This window comes from Jaculus jaculus, chromosome 8, assembly GCF_020740685.1.
Source record: "Jaculus jaculus isolate mJacJac1 chromosome 8, mJacJac1.mat.Y.cur, whole genome shotgun sequence".
NCBI classification, from domain to species: domain Eukaryota; kingdom Metazoa; phylum Chordata; class Mammalia; order Rodentia; family Dipodidae; genus Jaculus; species Jaculus jaculus.
In genome coordinates this window covers 73,527,961-73,544,911 of record NC_059109.1, presented here as the reverse complement: position 1 = coordinate 73,544,911, position 16,951 = coordinate 73,527,961, and the positions used below count along the sequence as shown (strand labels likewise).

The 16,951-nt window shown below is 41.7% G+C and overlaps 1 protein-coding gene across 1 annotated transcript in view; it reads right to left on the bottom strand.

Annotated features, from left to right (window-relative positions):
• Pole (DNA polymerase epsilon, catalytic subunit) overlaps window positions 1-16,951 on the bottom strand; it is a 106,426-nt gene that overhangs the window by 58,547 nt on the left and 30,928 nt on the right. The window lies entirely within an intron of this gene.

Below are 16,951 nucleotides of genomic sequence, written 5' to 3'. Positions count from 1 at the left end.
TACAGGTAATTCTATTTTTATAAAAATCTAGTACTTAGTGACCCGGCTCTTTATAAAATTAGGCCTCAGTTAAGCAGAACTGTCTGAATACTGTCTTTTAAGTTCTGGGCTTAATTATAATTGTCTTCTTTCTCCTCTTATAACACAAGTCTGCCTGCTGCTTGTGCCATCCACTTAAATGTCCTTTGCTATAAAGTGATATATTTAATACTTATTTGTTTGGTTTTGAAAATTAAATTGTAATCTCAAAAACATGTATTAAGCAACTAGATGTTTTATTATTAAATGTGATCTGTAAGCTCTTTGTGCCTAATGTTTTAAAGCATTGTATTTAAATGCATTACTGGTCCATAATGAATATCTTAGGAAAATACATTTTCTTATACTATTAAAAAAAAAAAAAAGAAATAATCAAGGACTTCTGGTTAATATGGTGGCGTAGGAACCACGCCAAAGCAGCCTAGGGGAGAAACAGCCAAAAACAACCCAGCAAAATACACACTTCCACTAAAAAGTGAGGTGTATAAGAAAGTACCAAGACAGCAGAGAAGTAGGAGAGATCCAGAACATCCAGAGCCCACACAGTCAGGCAAAAGTGGCTCCAGCAGCACAGCAGCAGCAGGTCTGCGGACCCAGAGCTGCAAGACTGGGGTTGAGGTGCAGAAAAAAAAAAAGGTGAGGGGAATTTCCACTCACAGCAGAGCTCTTCACAAACTCAAGAAACGTGAAGGGAGAACGGCAGTGAACAATGGAGGAGCAGATCACTTTAGTAGAGAAAGCGGGAGAACTAGAGCCACCATCCACAGCCTCCCCCACCCACCGCCAGTGCAAGCACCAGAGACCAGGGGAAGGGAGATCACAGCACCCAGCACCAGCGACCAGAGCAGCAATTCAACGACCCAGCCAGTGTACTTGAACCCACAGTGCACCAAAGAGAGACCCAAGTGGGAGCACAGCATGACTGAGACCAAAATCATCCCAAAAGGTAACTGGGATACACCAGGTTAGTACCCGCCAAGTAAGCCTGATATATAGGCCTGAACCGGAAGTGCTAATTGCACCTTCCATATCAGGATAAATTATATGTTAAATCTAATGGATGGTCGGATTTGCCATTCTTAAGCTATATTTTGGGCTTGTTATTTGTTGCTTCTTGCTTTATAGTGCCTTTGTTTCCTCTTCTGTTGTACATTAGGGAAGGGTCTCACTTGGTCCAAGCTGACTTAGAACCCTCAACAGACCAGAAATCTTAACCACCTTGTTGACAGGATTAAGGGGGTGGGCCAACACACACCCTTAGGTACAGTTCTGGTTAGAGGATCTCATTGTCGTAATATTTATTCTTACATACAAACTCTGTGCTGTTTCTCATTGAAAGTGTACATTGTTAAGCTAAATTTCAGAATCTGCCTGTATTTTGTTCCACTCAGCCTTGAATACTCTCATAGCAGGCACGCCCAACACCTACAGCCACTTTTGTAGATACTCTGAGAGTCTTGACAGCTACACCTAACACCTTAAGCTCTTACCCTAAAGATATATAACATCAGACAGATAGATACATCTAATAATACTGCAGCAAACTAGAAAAATCCAAGCATTAAATTATTCCAAGAGGGCTGGAGAGATGGCTTAGCGGTTAAGCGCTTGCCTGTGAAGCATAAGGACCCCGGTTCGAGGCTCGGTTCCCCAGGTCCCACATTAGCCAGATGCACAAGGGGGCGCACGCGTCTGGAGTTCGTTTACAGAGGCTGGAAGCCCTGGCGCGCCCATTCTCTCTCTCTCCCTCTATCTGTCTTTCTCTCTGTGTCTGTTGCTCTCAAATAAATAAATAAATAATTTAAAAAAAATTAATCCAAGAGGCAAAAATATATACATTATAACATTAAAAAAACAAAAATCAAGACAATATATCTTAGGATGAAAGGTTGGAAAGTGTTGTTTCAAGAAAATGTGCCTAGAAAACAAGCAGGGGTTGCTATCCTAATATCTGGCAAGGTAGACTTTAATCCTAACATTTCTTAACATTAGTTAGGAAAGATAAGGAAGGTCACTTTATATTGATTAAAGGCACACTCCAACAGGAGGACATTACAATCCTAAACATATATGCACCTAATATGGGGGCCCCCAACTTCATCCAACAAACGCTATTAGAACTAAGGTCATACATAACACCAAACCCAGTGGTAGTGGGAGACTTCAACAGCCCACTCTCATCAATTGACAGGTCATCCCAGCAAAAAAATATACACAGAAGCATCTGGATTAAATGAGATCATAGAACAAATGGACCTAACAGATATATACAGGACATTTCATCCAAATGCTGCAGGATATACATTCTTTTCAGCAGCACATGGAAAATTCTCTAAAATAGACCATATTCTCTACAATGAAAATTTTAAAACTTTCAAGTTAGAAATTGCAGAAGACACTAGGAAATGGAAAAACATCCCTTGTACCTGGATCGAAAGAATCAATATTGTGAAAATGGCAATTTTACCAACAGTAATCTACATATTTAATGCAATCTCCATCAAAATTACAATGGCATACTTCACGCAAATAGAAAAAACAATCCAAAAATTCATTTGGAATCACAAAAAAATATCGAATATCTACAACAATACTGACCAACAAAAATAAGGCTGGTGGTATCACCATACCTGATTTTAGCCCATATTATAGAGCCATAGTAACAAAAACAGCATGGTAATGGCACAAAAACAGATATATAGATCAATGGAACAGAATAGAGGATGTAAGTCCAGGTAGCTATAGCCACCTGATATTCGATAAAAATGCCAAAAATACTCATTAGAGAAAAGATAGCCTCTTCAGCAAATGGTGTTAGAAAAACTGGCTATGTATCTGTAGAAGGATGAAAGTAGATTCTTCTCTCTCTCCATGCACAAGAATTAAGTCCAAATGGATTAAAGACCTTAACATCAGACCTGAAACTCTGAAACTGCTAGAGTAAAAAATAGGGGAAACCCTTTAACATATTGGTCTTAGCAAAAACGTTCTCAATATAACCCTAATTGCTCAGGCAATAAAACCACAGATGAACCGCTGGGACTTCATAAAATTCCGAAGATTTTATACAGCAAAGGACACTGTGAATAAAGCAAAGAGGCAACTTATAGAATGGGAAAAAGTCTTTGCCAGCTATATACCTGATAGAGGATTAATATCTACGATATACAAAGAACTCAAAAAATTAAATAAGAAATCAAACAAGCCAATTAAAAAATGGGCTATGGGCTGGAGAGATGGCTTAGCGGTTAAGTGCTTGCCTGTGAAGCCTAAGGACCCCGGTTCGAGGCTCGGTTCCCCAGGTCCCACGTTAGCCAGATGAACAAGGGGGCGCACGCATCTGGAGTTCGTTTGCAGAGGCTGGAAGCCCTGGCGCGCCCATTCTCTCTCTCTCCCTCTATCTGTCTTTCTCTCTGTGTCTGTCACTCTCAAATAAATAAATAAATAAATAATTTTTTAAAAATGGGCTATGGAACTAAATAGAGAGTTCTCAAAAGAAGAAATACGGATGGCACATAAGCATATGAAAAAATGTTCTACATCCTTAGTCATCAGGGAAGTGCAGATTAAAACTATGTTGAGATTCCATCTCACTCCTATCAGATTACCTACCACCATAAAAACAAATTACCATAAATGCTGGTAAGGATGTGGAAAAAGAGGAACCCTTCTACCCTGTTGGTGGGAATGCAATTTGTCCCACCAATTATGGAAATCAGTGTGGAGGTTCCTAAGATAGCTAAAAATATATCTGCCATATATGACCCAGCTATAGCACTCCTACACAATATACCCTAAGGACTCATTACCTTAGAGATACGTGCTCAACCATGTTTACTGCTGCTCAATTCACAATACCTGTAAAATGGAACCAGCCTGGATGTCCCTCAATTGATGAGTGGGTAAGGAAGGTATGGCACATTTCTACAATGGAGTTCTACTCAGCGGAAAATAAAAATGAAGTTATGGGCTGGAGAGATGGCTTAGTGGTTAAGTGCTTGCCTGTGAAGCCTAAAAGACCCTGGTTTGAGCCTTGATTCCCCAGGACCCACATTAGCCTGATGCACAAGGGGGTGCATGCATTTGGAGTTTGTTTACAGTGGCTGGAGGCCGTGGCACACTCATTCTCTCTTTATCTGCCTCTTTCTCAGTCTGTCGCTCTCAAATAAATAAATAAACATGAACAAAAATAAAAATCTTGAAAAATTAAGTTATGAAATTGGCAGGAAAATGGATGAATCTGGGAAAGGATTATACTAAGTAAGGTACCCCAGGCCCAGAAAGCCAAGCATCACATGTTCTCTCTCATATGTGGATCCTAGCTACAGATGACTGCGCTTCTATGCGAGTAGGAAGAAAACTCAGTAACAAAGGCCAGTAAGGTAGACAAGAAATATACAGGGAAGAGAAAGGAAGGGAGGTGGATACTTAATAGGATGGTATTGTATATATGTAAGAAGAATAATAGATTAATGGGGGTGAAAAGGCCCTAGTGAGGTCAGGGGAAGAGACTGAGTAAAGGAAAGTTGGAGGGAGGGCTAATCAAAATCTAAGAGGATATAAATAAAACATATGGAAACCTACTCTTTTGGACAATGGAACACTCAGGAGCCATAAATTGTTGCTGGAAAATTTTCAGTGCCAGGGATGGGATATATTCCAGTGAGTTGTTGGCAAGGGAGGTCCCTGATGCCGCCAAAACATCATAGGCCATTGCTGAGGTCCTTGGTTTCCCACCAGGAATAGATGGTAAAACCCTATTGCTGGAGACTCCACATATTTGGGCTGCAAGGCCATTGAGAAATCCTGCTGGAACTGAGCTGATAACCTCCTCCATGTAGGCCAGCTGACAGAAGTTGGAAGAAGCCATTCTGCATGCAGTTCAATGGGAGAGAAAGAAATCACCACTGAAGATACTCAACAGTGGACACTGCAAGCCTTCTATTTGGCCAGCCTGGACAAATGAGCCAACAGGTGCAATAGTAGGACGTCTGTCATGGTGGAAACAAACTGCTCTCTAATTGGACTGGAGGCCTGTTCCATGGGAGGGAATACATCCCTGATACGGAAAACTTAAAGCAGGGGTAGTCATCAGCCCTAGGGGTGTAACGTCTGCTGCTGTCTGGCTAAATGTATATACTATGCTTATCAAACTTCCCAGTAAGAACTTCTCTTAATGTTCATGCCCTTATATTAATGCTACTCTCACTTTTGGTAGAGAAGCTTCTCTTTTCAAATGGCAGTGACCTTGGGATGACTCAGAAGGTATCATGGTGCTAGACAGAAGTGACCGAGTGTTCAGTACTGCAATATGTCTATCATACTTTCCAAGACTCAGGGTCTATTGCGGAAGAGGCGGCGGAAAGAATGTAAGAGCCAAAGGAAGGGCATGACTCCTTACAACATGCTCTCCACAGACACAAAATGGCGTGGATATCCATGACCTCTAAATGCCTGACACTACCTACATAAGACGATCATAATGGGAAGAAAAGATCATGATCTCAAAATAAAAGAGAGACTGATTGAGATGAGGAGGGGTATGATGAACAATGGAGTTTCAAAGGGAAAGTGGGGGGGGGAGGGTATTACCATGGGATTTTTTTTTTTTTATAATCGGGGAAGTTGTTAATAAAAAAAAAATTGAAAAGAAAAAAAAAAAAAGAAATAAGATCAGCTGGCCGTGGTGGCGCACACCCTTAATCCTAGCACTTGGGAGGCTGAGGTAGAGGATCGCTGTGAGTTCAAAGCCACGCTGAGACTACATAGTGAATTCCAGGAATGTCCAGTCTATAGTGAGACCCTACCTTGAAAAACCAAAAAAAAAAAAAGAAAAAGAATAAGAAAGAGCCAGATATACAAAATGGGGTATGCATTCATCTGTAGCAACAAGAGGCTCTGCTGTGTCCATACTCATTCTCTCTCAAATAAAAATAATAATGAAAATCCAGACAGACATTAATGAAGTGGAAATGAAATAATCATAAAAAATAATTGTAAAAATTGAAGAAAACAGAATCAGATGTGATGGCCCACACCTTTAATCCCAGCATTCGGGAGGCAGAGGTAGGAGGCTTACTGTCAAGGCCACTGTGAGACCACAGAGTGAGTTACAGGACAGCCTGGGCTACAGTGAGACCCTACCTCAGAAACAAAACTGGGCTGGAGAGATGGCTTAGCGGTTAAGCGCTTGCCTGTGAAGCCTAAGGACTCTGGCTCGAGGCTCAATTCCCCAGGACCCACCTTACCCAGATGCATAAGGGGGCACATGCGTCTGGAGTTTGTTTGCAGTAGCTGGAAACCCTAGTGTGTCCATTCTCTCTCTCTCGCTCTCTACTTATTTCTCTCTCTCTCTCTCTCTCTCTCTGTTACTCTTAAATAAATAAATGAAAAAAAAATTAAAAAAATAAAAATAAAAAAACAAAAAAACCCCAAAACTGATGAAACAAAGAGCTGGTTCTTTTGAATAAATAAATTATAGGATTGTGCAGGGCATGGTGGTGCATACCTTTAATCCCAGCACTCGGAAGTCAGAGGTAGGAGGATTGCCATGAGTTCCAGACCACCCTGAGACTACACAGTGAATTCCTGGTCAGCCTGGGCTACAGTGAGACTTTACCTTGAGAGACAGAAAAAAACAGCTTGTTAAACTTTTGGCCAAATTGGTCAAAAAAAAATGAGAGAAAAGAGCCAGCATGGTGGCACATGCCTTTAATCCTAGCACTTGGGAGTCAGAGGTAGAAGAATTTCTGAGTTCAAGGCCACCCTGAGACTTTATAGTGAATTTCAGGTCAGCCTGGGCCAGAGTGAGACCCTACCTTGAAAAAAAAAAGAGAGAGAGAGAGAAAAGAAGACTGATCAACAAGAATTAGAGATAAAAATGAAGATGTTACAACAAATACCAATAAAACTGAGATAATTAACAAGACATATTTTCAAAAACTTACATTGCACAAAATAGAAAAATCTGGAAGAAATAGGTGAATTTATTGACTCATATTACCTACTGAACCTAAACTCAGATTGGAAAGATGGCCCAAAAGTTAAGGCACTTGCAGGCAAAACCCTAATAACCTGGGTTAAATTCCCCAGTACCCATAAAAAGTTTGATGCACAAAGTGGGACATGCATCTGGAGTTCATTTGCAACAGCTATAGGCCCTGGCACACCCCTTCTTTCTTTTCTCTCGCTGCTGGCAAAAAAGTAAATAAATAATTTTTTTTAATATTAAAAAGACTAAACCCAAAACCAGCATGGTGGTGCACGCCTTTAATCCCAGCACTCAGGAGACAGAAGTAGGAGGATTGCTGTGAGTTCGAGGCCACCCTAAGACTCCATAGTGAATTCCAGGTCAGCCTGGGTTAGAGTGAGATTCTACCTCAAAAAAACAAAAAGAAAAAAATATATTAAACTCAGAAGAGATAAATTACCTGAATAGAGCTAAAATATCTAATGAAATTGAAAGAATAACTAAAAGCCTCCTAACAAAAAAAGTCTAAGCTTTCTCTATCTCTGTCTGTTTCTCTCACACTCAAAAATAAATTATGACTGCAGAAATTGCTTAGCAGTTAAGTCACTTGCCTGAAAAGCTAAAGAACCCAGATTCAATTCCCCAGGACCCATGCGTCTAGAATTCATTTGCAGAGGCTGAAGGCCCTGGTGCAGTCATTATTTCTATCTGCCTCTTTCTTTCTCTCTCTCAAATAAACAAAATAAGTAATTAATTAAATATTAAAAAATTTTAAAGTCCAAGTCAAGATGGATTCATTGCTAATGTCTAACAAAGCTTTATTTATTTATTTTTGGATTTTTCGAGATAGGGTCTTGCATTAGTGATCCTCCTATCTCAGCCTCCCAAGACCTGAGATTAAAGGTGTATGCCAACATACCCAAATATTTTAAAAAATATTTTATTGATTGATTGCTTTGGGGGAGAGAAGAAGGGCAGATACAGAGAATGGGCACACCAAGGCCTGTAGCCACTGCAAATGAACTCCTGATGCGTGTGCCACCTTGGTGCATCTGGCTTACATGGGTACTGTGGATTCCAAACTGGATCCTTAGGTTTTGCAGGTAAGTTCCTTGATCACTAAGCCATTTCTATGTCCTACTGAAACTTTATTGAAGAACTAAAAGCACTTCTTTTCAAGTTATTTCACATAACTGAAAAGGAAGGAATACTCCTTGACTCCAAAGCCAGCATTTCACTAATATCAAAACCAGACAGATATGCAAGAAAATTATAGACCAATATTTCTTTCCCCTCCAATTTCCCCCCACACCTGAAGTGGGGTTTCACTCTAGGCCAGCTTCACCTGAAATTCACTATGTAGTCTCACAGTGGCCTTGAATTCCTAACAACTCTCCTACGTCTGCCTCCCAAGTACTGGGATTAAAAGGGTGAGCCACCATGCCCAGTAAGATATAATTATTAAGTGGGGATGGAGTGAGTGACGGCCCAGTGGTTAACGGTACTTCATTACAAAGTATGATGGCCCAGGTTTATTTCTCCAGTACCCATATAAAGCCAGATGCACAAAGTGGCACATATGGCTGGAGTTCGTTTGCAGGAGGCGGCTCTGACATGTCCATACTAATTCTCTTTCTCAAATAAATAAAATATTTTAAAAAATAGCCAGGCATAGTGCTGCACACCTTTAATCTCAGCACTAGGGAGGCCAAGGTAGGAGGATCGGTGTGAGTTCAAAGCCAGATTGAGACTATGTAGTGAATTCCTGGTCAGCCTGGGCTAGAGAGAGACCCTACCTCAAAAAATGTGGGAGGAAGGAGATAGCCCATGTAGAAATACCCTGTAGGAAGTGGAGAAAGCTTAACCTTAAAACCATAAACTCAAATAAATAAATAAACAGCCAGGCATGGTGGTACACGCCTTTAATTCCAGCACTCAGGAGGCAGAGGTAGGAGGATTGCTATGAGTTTGAGGCCACCCTGAGACTACATAGTGAATTCCAGGTCAGCTTGGGCTAGTGTAAGACCCTTCCTTGAGAGAAAAAAAAAAAAAAAAAAAGCCCTTGGGCTAGAGAAATGGCTTAACAGTCAAGGCACATGCCTGCAAAGCCTAAGGATCCAGGTTCGATTCTCCAGGTCCCACGTAAGCCATTTGCACATGGTGGTGCCTATATCTGGAGTTTGTTTGCAGTGGTTGGAAGACCTGGCATGCCCATTCTCAATCCCCCCCCCTCTAATAACTAAATTAAAAAACAAACAAAAACCATAAGCACTTGCTGTTAAATCCCAATGCTAGAGAACTGGATTACCCCCACAGTAAGCATACCTTGGATACCTCACAAAGTTCTTCTAACCCCAGGATAACTTCTAGGAACCCCTGATCTTTGCCAGGATATTAGGGAACAAGGAAGAAATGGCATTGCACACCAGGACTCATGGGCCCAGCACATTTCTGAATCTACAGAGGTCAGTGACTACTGTGTCCTACAGAATCACCAGGTCACATCATGGTGGAAATTTGTGCTTCCTACCTGCAAGATGGTGCTTTTTTCTTTGGTAGACTGTGTTCAATATTCCCACCTGGCTATTCGATGGACATATTCTTGGTTTTACAGGACTAGGAGTGCAGGGTTGGTAATTGGGTAGATTTCCTTCTGATGACAGTGTCCACAAGCACAACTGTACTGTCTGGGGTATTCTGGGTGAACATCCTTGCTTACACTCTAGCCTAGGGTGAGACCCTAACTTGAAAAATAAAATAAAAAAAAAGTTTTTTGAGGTAGGGTCTCATTCTAGCCCAACCTGACCTTTAATTCACTTTGTAGTCTCAGGGTAGCCTTGAACTCAGTGATCCTATCTTGCCTCCCAAATGCTGGAGTTAAAGGCATGTGCCACCACACCCAGCACAAAATAAAATATTTTTAAAGGTTTGCCCCTCTCCACCTGCCAGTTATGGTTTCTTTTGTAGGTTTTTTTTTTCTTTTTAAATATTTTACTTTTATTTATTTATTTATTTATTTATTTATTTATTTATTTATTTATTTATTTATTTAATTTAACAGAGAAAGAGGAGGAGAGAGAATGGTCACACCAGGGCCTCTAGCCACTGCAGACAAACTCCAGATGCTTGCGCCCCCTTTTGCATCTGGCTAACGTGGATCCTGGGAAATTGAACCTGGGTCCATTGGCTTTGCAGGCAAACGCCTTAACTGCTAAGCCATCCCTCCAGCCCTTTTTATTTAAATTTTTTAAAATTTTTATTTATTTGAGATTGACAGCGAGAGAAAGAGGCAGAGAGAGAATGGGTGTGCCAAGGCTTCCAGCCACTGCAAACGAACTCCAGATACGTGTGCTCCCTTGTGCATTTGGCTAATGTCGGTTCTGGGGAATTGAGCCTTGAACTGGGGTCCTTAGGCTTCACAGGCAAGCACTTAACTGCTAAGCCATCTCCCCAGCCCCCTCCAGCCCCTTTTATCTTTTTTGATGAGAGAAAATTGGGGCACCAGGACCTCTAGCCACTGTAACTGAACTCCAGATGCACATGCCATCTTGTGTGCACATCACTTTGTGCATCTGGCTTATGTGGGTTCTGGGGAATCAAACCTGGGTCCTTAGGCTTCACAGGCAACACCTTAACCTTTCTGCAGCCCCCCCCCCCCCTCTCTCTCTCTCTCTCTCTATATATATATATATATTATTTTTTTTTTTTAAGTAATGTATGGGTTGGAGAGATGGCTTAGCAGTTAAGGCGCATGCCTGTGAAGCCTAAGGACCCAGGTTCAATTCTCTAAGTTCCACGTAAGCCAGATGCACATAGTGCTGCATGCGCCTGGAGTTTGTTTGCAATGGCTAGAAGCCCTGGCATGCCCATTCTCACTCTCTCTCTGACTGTAATAAACAAAAATTTTAAAAGAACATTCTTTTAAGTAATGTATGAGCCAGGTGTGGTGGCACACGCCGTTAATCCCAGCACTCAGGAGGCAGAGGTAGGAGGATTACCATGAGTTCGAAGCCACCCTGAGACTACACAGTGAATTCCAGGTCATTCTGGGGGCTAGAGTGACCCCTTCCCTCAAAACAAAAACAAAAAACAGAAGGTAATGTATGATTTTTATTTACTTACTTACTTGTACCTTATCCACTCAGCCATCCCTCCAGCCCTTTTTCTTTTCTTCTCTTTTTTTTATTATTTATTTATTTATTTGAGAGCAACAGACACAGAGAGAAAGAAAGACAGATAGAGGGGGAGAGAGAGAATGGGCGCACCAGGGCTTCCAGCCTCTGCAAACGAACTCCAGACGCATGCACCCCCTTGTGCATCTGGCTGATGTGGGACCTGGGGAAACCGAGCCTTGAACCGGGGTCCTTAGGCTTCACAGGCAAGCGCTTAACTGCTAAGCCGTCTCTCCAGCCCACTTTTTTTTTTTTTTTTTTGAAACCTGTTCTCAGCATTTGTTTGTCAGGGCTGGCTGAGAGCTGGTGGTTATCACCTGTCTCTTGTCTTTCTAATGACAGAACTACAGGTTTGAATCCACTCCCCCAGGATCATTTAGGTTTTAGAGATGGGGTTAGGATGTGTATCCCAGGCTATTGTAGAACAGCGTGATCCTTCTGCCCCAGGCTAAGATTATAGTCTTGACGAGGGAAGGTGGAGTCTCTCATATGAGCAGAAGGGAAATCTCATGTGGGTTTTTCTTGTTTCACTTTCTAAAACATTCATGATTCTCTATGCAAAATCTTTTTACCATGAACATGTTGTTCCAATTTTAGTATACGTGCTGCCAAAATGAGCACGAACATGTTGTAAATATTATTTCTGTGGCATATTCTTTTTCTAAATAATGTAATGAAACACTTTTTGAAAGAAAAAAAGAGAAAAAGGGCTGGAGAGATGGCTTAGTGGTTACAGTATTTGCCTATAAAGCCCAGGGACCCAAACTTGACTACCCAGTACCCACATAAGCCAGATGCACAAAAGGGAGTGCATGTGTCTGGAGTTTATTTGTAGCAGCTAGTGGCCCTGGCACACCCATTCTCTCTCCCTCAATAAGTAAATACAAAAGAAAACAGAAGCCAGGTGTGGTGGCGCACGCCTTTAATCCCAGCACTTGGGAGGCAGAGGTAGGAGGATCGCCGTGAGTTCGAGGCCACCCTGAGACTCCATAGTGAATTCCAGGTCAGCCTGGGCTAGAGTGAAACCTTACCTAGAAAAACCAAAAAAAAAAAAAAAAAAAAAAAGAAAAAGAAAAAGAAAACAGGAAAATTAAAACACAAACACAGAGCTGGAGAGATGGCTCAGTGTGCTTCCTATACAAACACAAGGGAGGCTGGAGAGATGGCTTAGTGGTTAAGCGCTTGCCTGTGAAGCCGAAGGACCCGGTTCGAGGCTTGATTCTCCAGGACCCATGTTAACCAGATGCACAAGGGGGCGCACGCGTCTGGAGTTCATTTGCAGTGGCTGGAAGCCCTGACGTGCCCATTCTCTCTCTCTGTCTCTGTCTCTGTCTCTCTCTCTCTCCCTCTTTCTCTCTCTGTCACTCTCAAGTAAATAAATAAAAATGAACCAAAAAAAAAAAAAAGACTGTTTAACAAACACAAGGGAGCCTGAAACTGCTGAGTTCAAATCTCTAGATCTCACCTAAACAGTTGGGTGTGGCCTGTGCACCTGTGACCCCAGTCTCACAGGGAAAGAGACACAAGAATTGTTGGGAGTCCAGTGGACACTGCAAGCCTTATATTTGGCCAGCCAGGCCAAATGAGCCAACGGGTGCAATAGTGGCACTTCTATCATGGTGGAAACCAACTGCCCTCTAGTTGGACTGGAGGGTCGTTCCATGGGAGGGAATACATCCATGATACAGAAAACTTAAAACAGGGGTAGTCATGAGCCCTAGGGGTGTAACATCTACTGCTGTCTGGCTAAATGTATATACTATGCCTATCAAACTTCCCAGTAAGCACTTCTCTTAATGTTCATGCCCTTATATTAATGCTACTCTCACTTTTGGTTGAGAATCTTCTCTATTCAGATGGCAGTGACCTTGGGACGACTCAGAAGGTATCATGGTGCTGGAAAAAAGTGACTGCAATGCTCAGTACTGCGATATCTTGATCACACCTTCCAAGGCTCAGGGTCTACTGCGGAAGAGGTGGTGGAAAGAATGTAAGAGCCAAAGGCAGGGTAGGACTCCATACAATGTACTCCCTCCAGACACAAAATGGCCTGGATATCCATGGCCTCACAATGCCTGACACTACCTGCATAAGACCATCATAAGAGGAGGAAAAGATCATGACATCAAAATTAAAAGAGAGACAAATTGAGATGGGGAAGGGATATTATAGAGAATGGAGTTTCAAAGGGAAAGTGGGGGGAGGAAGGGTATTACCATGGGATATTTTTTATAATCATGGAAGTTGTTAATAAAAATTTGGAAAAAAAAATTATTGGAGTCCCTCAATCTTGGGAACCAGTAAAAGAGGACTCCAGATCAAAACAGTACTAGGTAAAAGAGCAACTGGAGCATGGCATCTCATTATAAAAAAAATTTTTATTTTTTGTTTTTTTTTTTCAAGGTAGGGTCTAACTCTTCTAGCCCAGGCTGACCTGGAATTCAATATGTAGTCTCAGGGTAGCCTTGAACTCACAGTAATCTTCCTACCTCTGCCTCCCAAGTGCTAGGCATGCCTGGCCTAAAAAGAAAAAAAAAAAACTAAATGCAATAGACAGTTGTGGAAATGGCAGAATCGTAACTGTAGCTATTAAGAAGGCATAGACATTCAAGGCTTGCTTAGGTTACAGAGTAAGTTCAGGCCAGCCTGAGCAACTTAGTGAGATCCTGCCTCAAAATAAAAAAAGCAAACTAGAGGGTTGACAATGTTGCTCAGAGGGACAGCTCTTGCCTACCATGCAAAAGCCCTAGGTTTATTACCCAGCATTCCCACCAAAGGGGGAAAAAAGGTGGTGGGGGAGAAATGTAGTGCTGATAAGCACTATACATGGATAAAACTTAAAAATTACACTAAGTGAAAAAGCTACTTACAAATATAATTAAACTTTTGTTTTGTTTTATTTTTGAAGGTAGAGTATGATTTAGTGCAGGCTGACCTGGAATTCACTATATAGTCTCAGGTTGGCCTCGAACTCTCAGTGATCCTCCTACCCCTGCCTCCTGGGTGCTGGGATTAAAGGTGTGTGCAGTAGACTGGGGAAATGGCTTAGCGGTTAAGGCATTTGCCAGCGAAGCCTAAGGACCAGGTTCAATACCCCAGGACCCACATCATAAGCCAGATGCACAAGGGGGCACATGTGTCTGGAGTTCATATGCAGTGGCTAGAGGCCCTGGCGTGCCCATTCTCTTTGTCTCTATCTGTCTCGTTCTCTCTCATAAATAAATTATATTAAAAAAAGAAAAGGTGTACACCACCACACCCTGCTCCAGAGGGTAGTTTAAAAAAAAATTTTTTTTAAAGCTGGACATGGTGGCACATGCCTTTAATCCCAGCACTTGGGAGGCAGAGGTAGGAGGATCACTGAGAGTTTGAGGCCACCCTGAGACTATATAGTCAATTCCAGGTCAACCAGGGCTACAACGAAACCCTACCTCAAAAAACAAAAAACAAAACAAACAAACAAACAAGACAGACTACTGATCAATCAAATTCACACAGAGACAGAGAAGAGAATGGTGGCCAACAGGGGTTAAGAGTTAGTGCTTCACAGATAAGGAATTTCAGTTTGCAAAGATGTTATAGCAAGGATATACAGCCTTGCCCCACCAAAAACCAAAAAACAGGTGTTGAAGACTTGGTGAATCTAATCACTGAGAGGTGATTGAATTCTGAGGGCCGTGACCTAATAAATGGATTAATCCCATAACAAATTCATAAAATGATGACATTTTGGGGCATGGTAGACATTAGGAAGGGGCCCACGTGGAGAAAGACGTAAGGCTGCAAAGAGCATGCCCTGAAAAGATGTGCTTTGTCCCGAGCCTCTTCTCATCTCTCTGCTTCCTGGTTGCTATGAGGTGAAAAGGTCTGCTCTACCATGCCTTTCCATCATGACGCTCTGCCTTGTGATGGTCTAGAAACAACAGTCAGTCATCTATGAGCTGTGAATCAAAAACTCTTTTCTTCTTTAAGTTGATTTATGTTGGTACTTTGTCACAGCTATTAAAGTGTAAGAAAGAGAAGAGATGGAGAAATGGCTTAGCAGTTAAGGTGCTTGACTGTGAAGCATAAGGACTTAGGTTTAATTCCCCAGTATCCACATAAGCCAGAAAACCATGGTGGTGCATGCGTCTGGAGTTCGTTTACAATGGCTAGAGGCCCTGGCAAACCCATTCTCTCTCTATCTGCCTCCCACCCCCTCTCTCAAAATAAATGAATAAAATTTTAGAAAAGTGTAAGTGAATAATAGTGTTGACAGCTATATAACTACACCCAACTGTACACTTAAAATGCTGGATTCCAGAATATGTATATTTCATCACTATAAGAAAAAAGAGAGAGTTGGACTAGAGATGATTTAGCAGTTAAGACACTTGCCTGCAAAGCCAAAGGACCCAGGTTCAATTCCTCAGGACCCCCATAAGCCAGACACATAAAGTGGCACATGCAACCAGAGTTTGTTTGCAATGGCTGGAGGCCCTGGCATGTCCATTCTCTCCCTCTCTCTCTATCTCTCTCTCTGCCTGTAATAAATAAAATACAAAAAAAATTTTTTTTCTTTTCTTTTTTTTTTTTAAATTTTTTATTTATTTATTTGAGAGCAACAGACACAGAAAGAAAGAGGGAGAGAGAGAATGGGCGCGCCAGGGCTTCCAGCCTCTGCAAACGAACTCCAGACGTGTGCGCCCCCTTGTGCATCTGGCTAACGTGGGACCTGGGGAACTGAGCCTCGAACCGGGGTCCTTAGGCTTCACAGGCAAGCGCTTAACCACTAAGCCATCTCTCCAGCCCCCCAAAAAAAATTTTTTTAAGAGACTTAATAATATTAACAAGGAGTACTTGGGGTTGTGGAGATGGCTCAGTAGTGAAAGGCACTTGATTGCAAATCCTGTCCCAGGCACCCATGTAAAAGCTGGATGCAAAATGTGGCACAAGCATCTAGCATTCATTTACAATGGCAAGAGACCTGGTACATCCACGCAGACATGCAAATAAAGACTTTTTTTTTTTTAATGGAGTATTGAGGGCAGTTAAACAAATATAAAAGAGTACTGTACATTACGACAGTACAATATATTAGCATAGTCCATATCATCTAGCCACGTCTTGTGAAGGAGGAGCTCCTAGAACATAAATTCGTACATTTGATCAAACACAATGTTACTTTATGATATTACCACAAATATGCTCAGACTAAGGCAAACAATTAAGGAGGCTCCTGGCAAAAGTAACATTTTTTAAAATTAATTAATTAGGTAGTTAGGTTTTCTTTAGTTTCCTTCTTTTTTCTTTTCTTTTCTTTTCTTTTTTTTTTTTTTTTTTTTTTTGTTTTTTTGAGGTAGGTCTCACTCTAGCCCAGGCTAACCTGGAATTCACTATGGAGTCTCAGGGTGGCCTTGAACTCAAGGCAATCCTCCTACCTCTGCCTCCCGAGTGCTGGGATTAAAGGTGTGTGCCACCATAGCTTTCTAGTTAGTTAGTTTTTCAAGGTAGGCTATGACTCTAGCCAAGACTGACCTGGAATTCACTATGTAGTCTGAGGGTGGTCTTGAACTCACAGTGATCTTCTGCCTCCTGAGTATTGGAACTAAAGGTATGCACCATTATGTCCAGCTTAAATTTACTTATTAGAAACAGACAGAGAGTAAGCCTGACAGGGCCTCTGGCCACTGCAAGCAAATTCCAGGCACATACACCATTATCTGCATCTGACTTACATGGTTCTGGGGAAATCAAACCTGGGCCCTTAGGCTTCATAAGCAAGCACTTT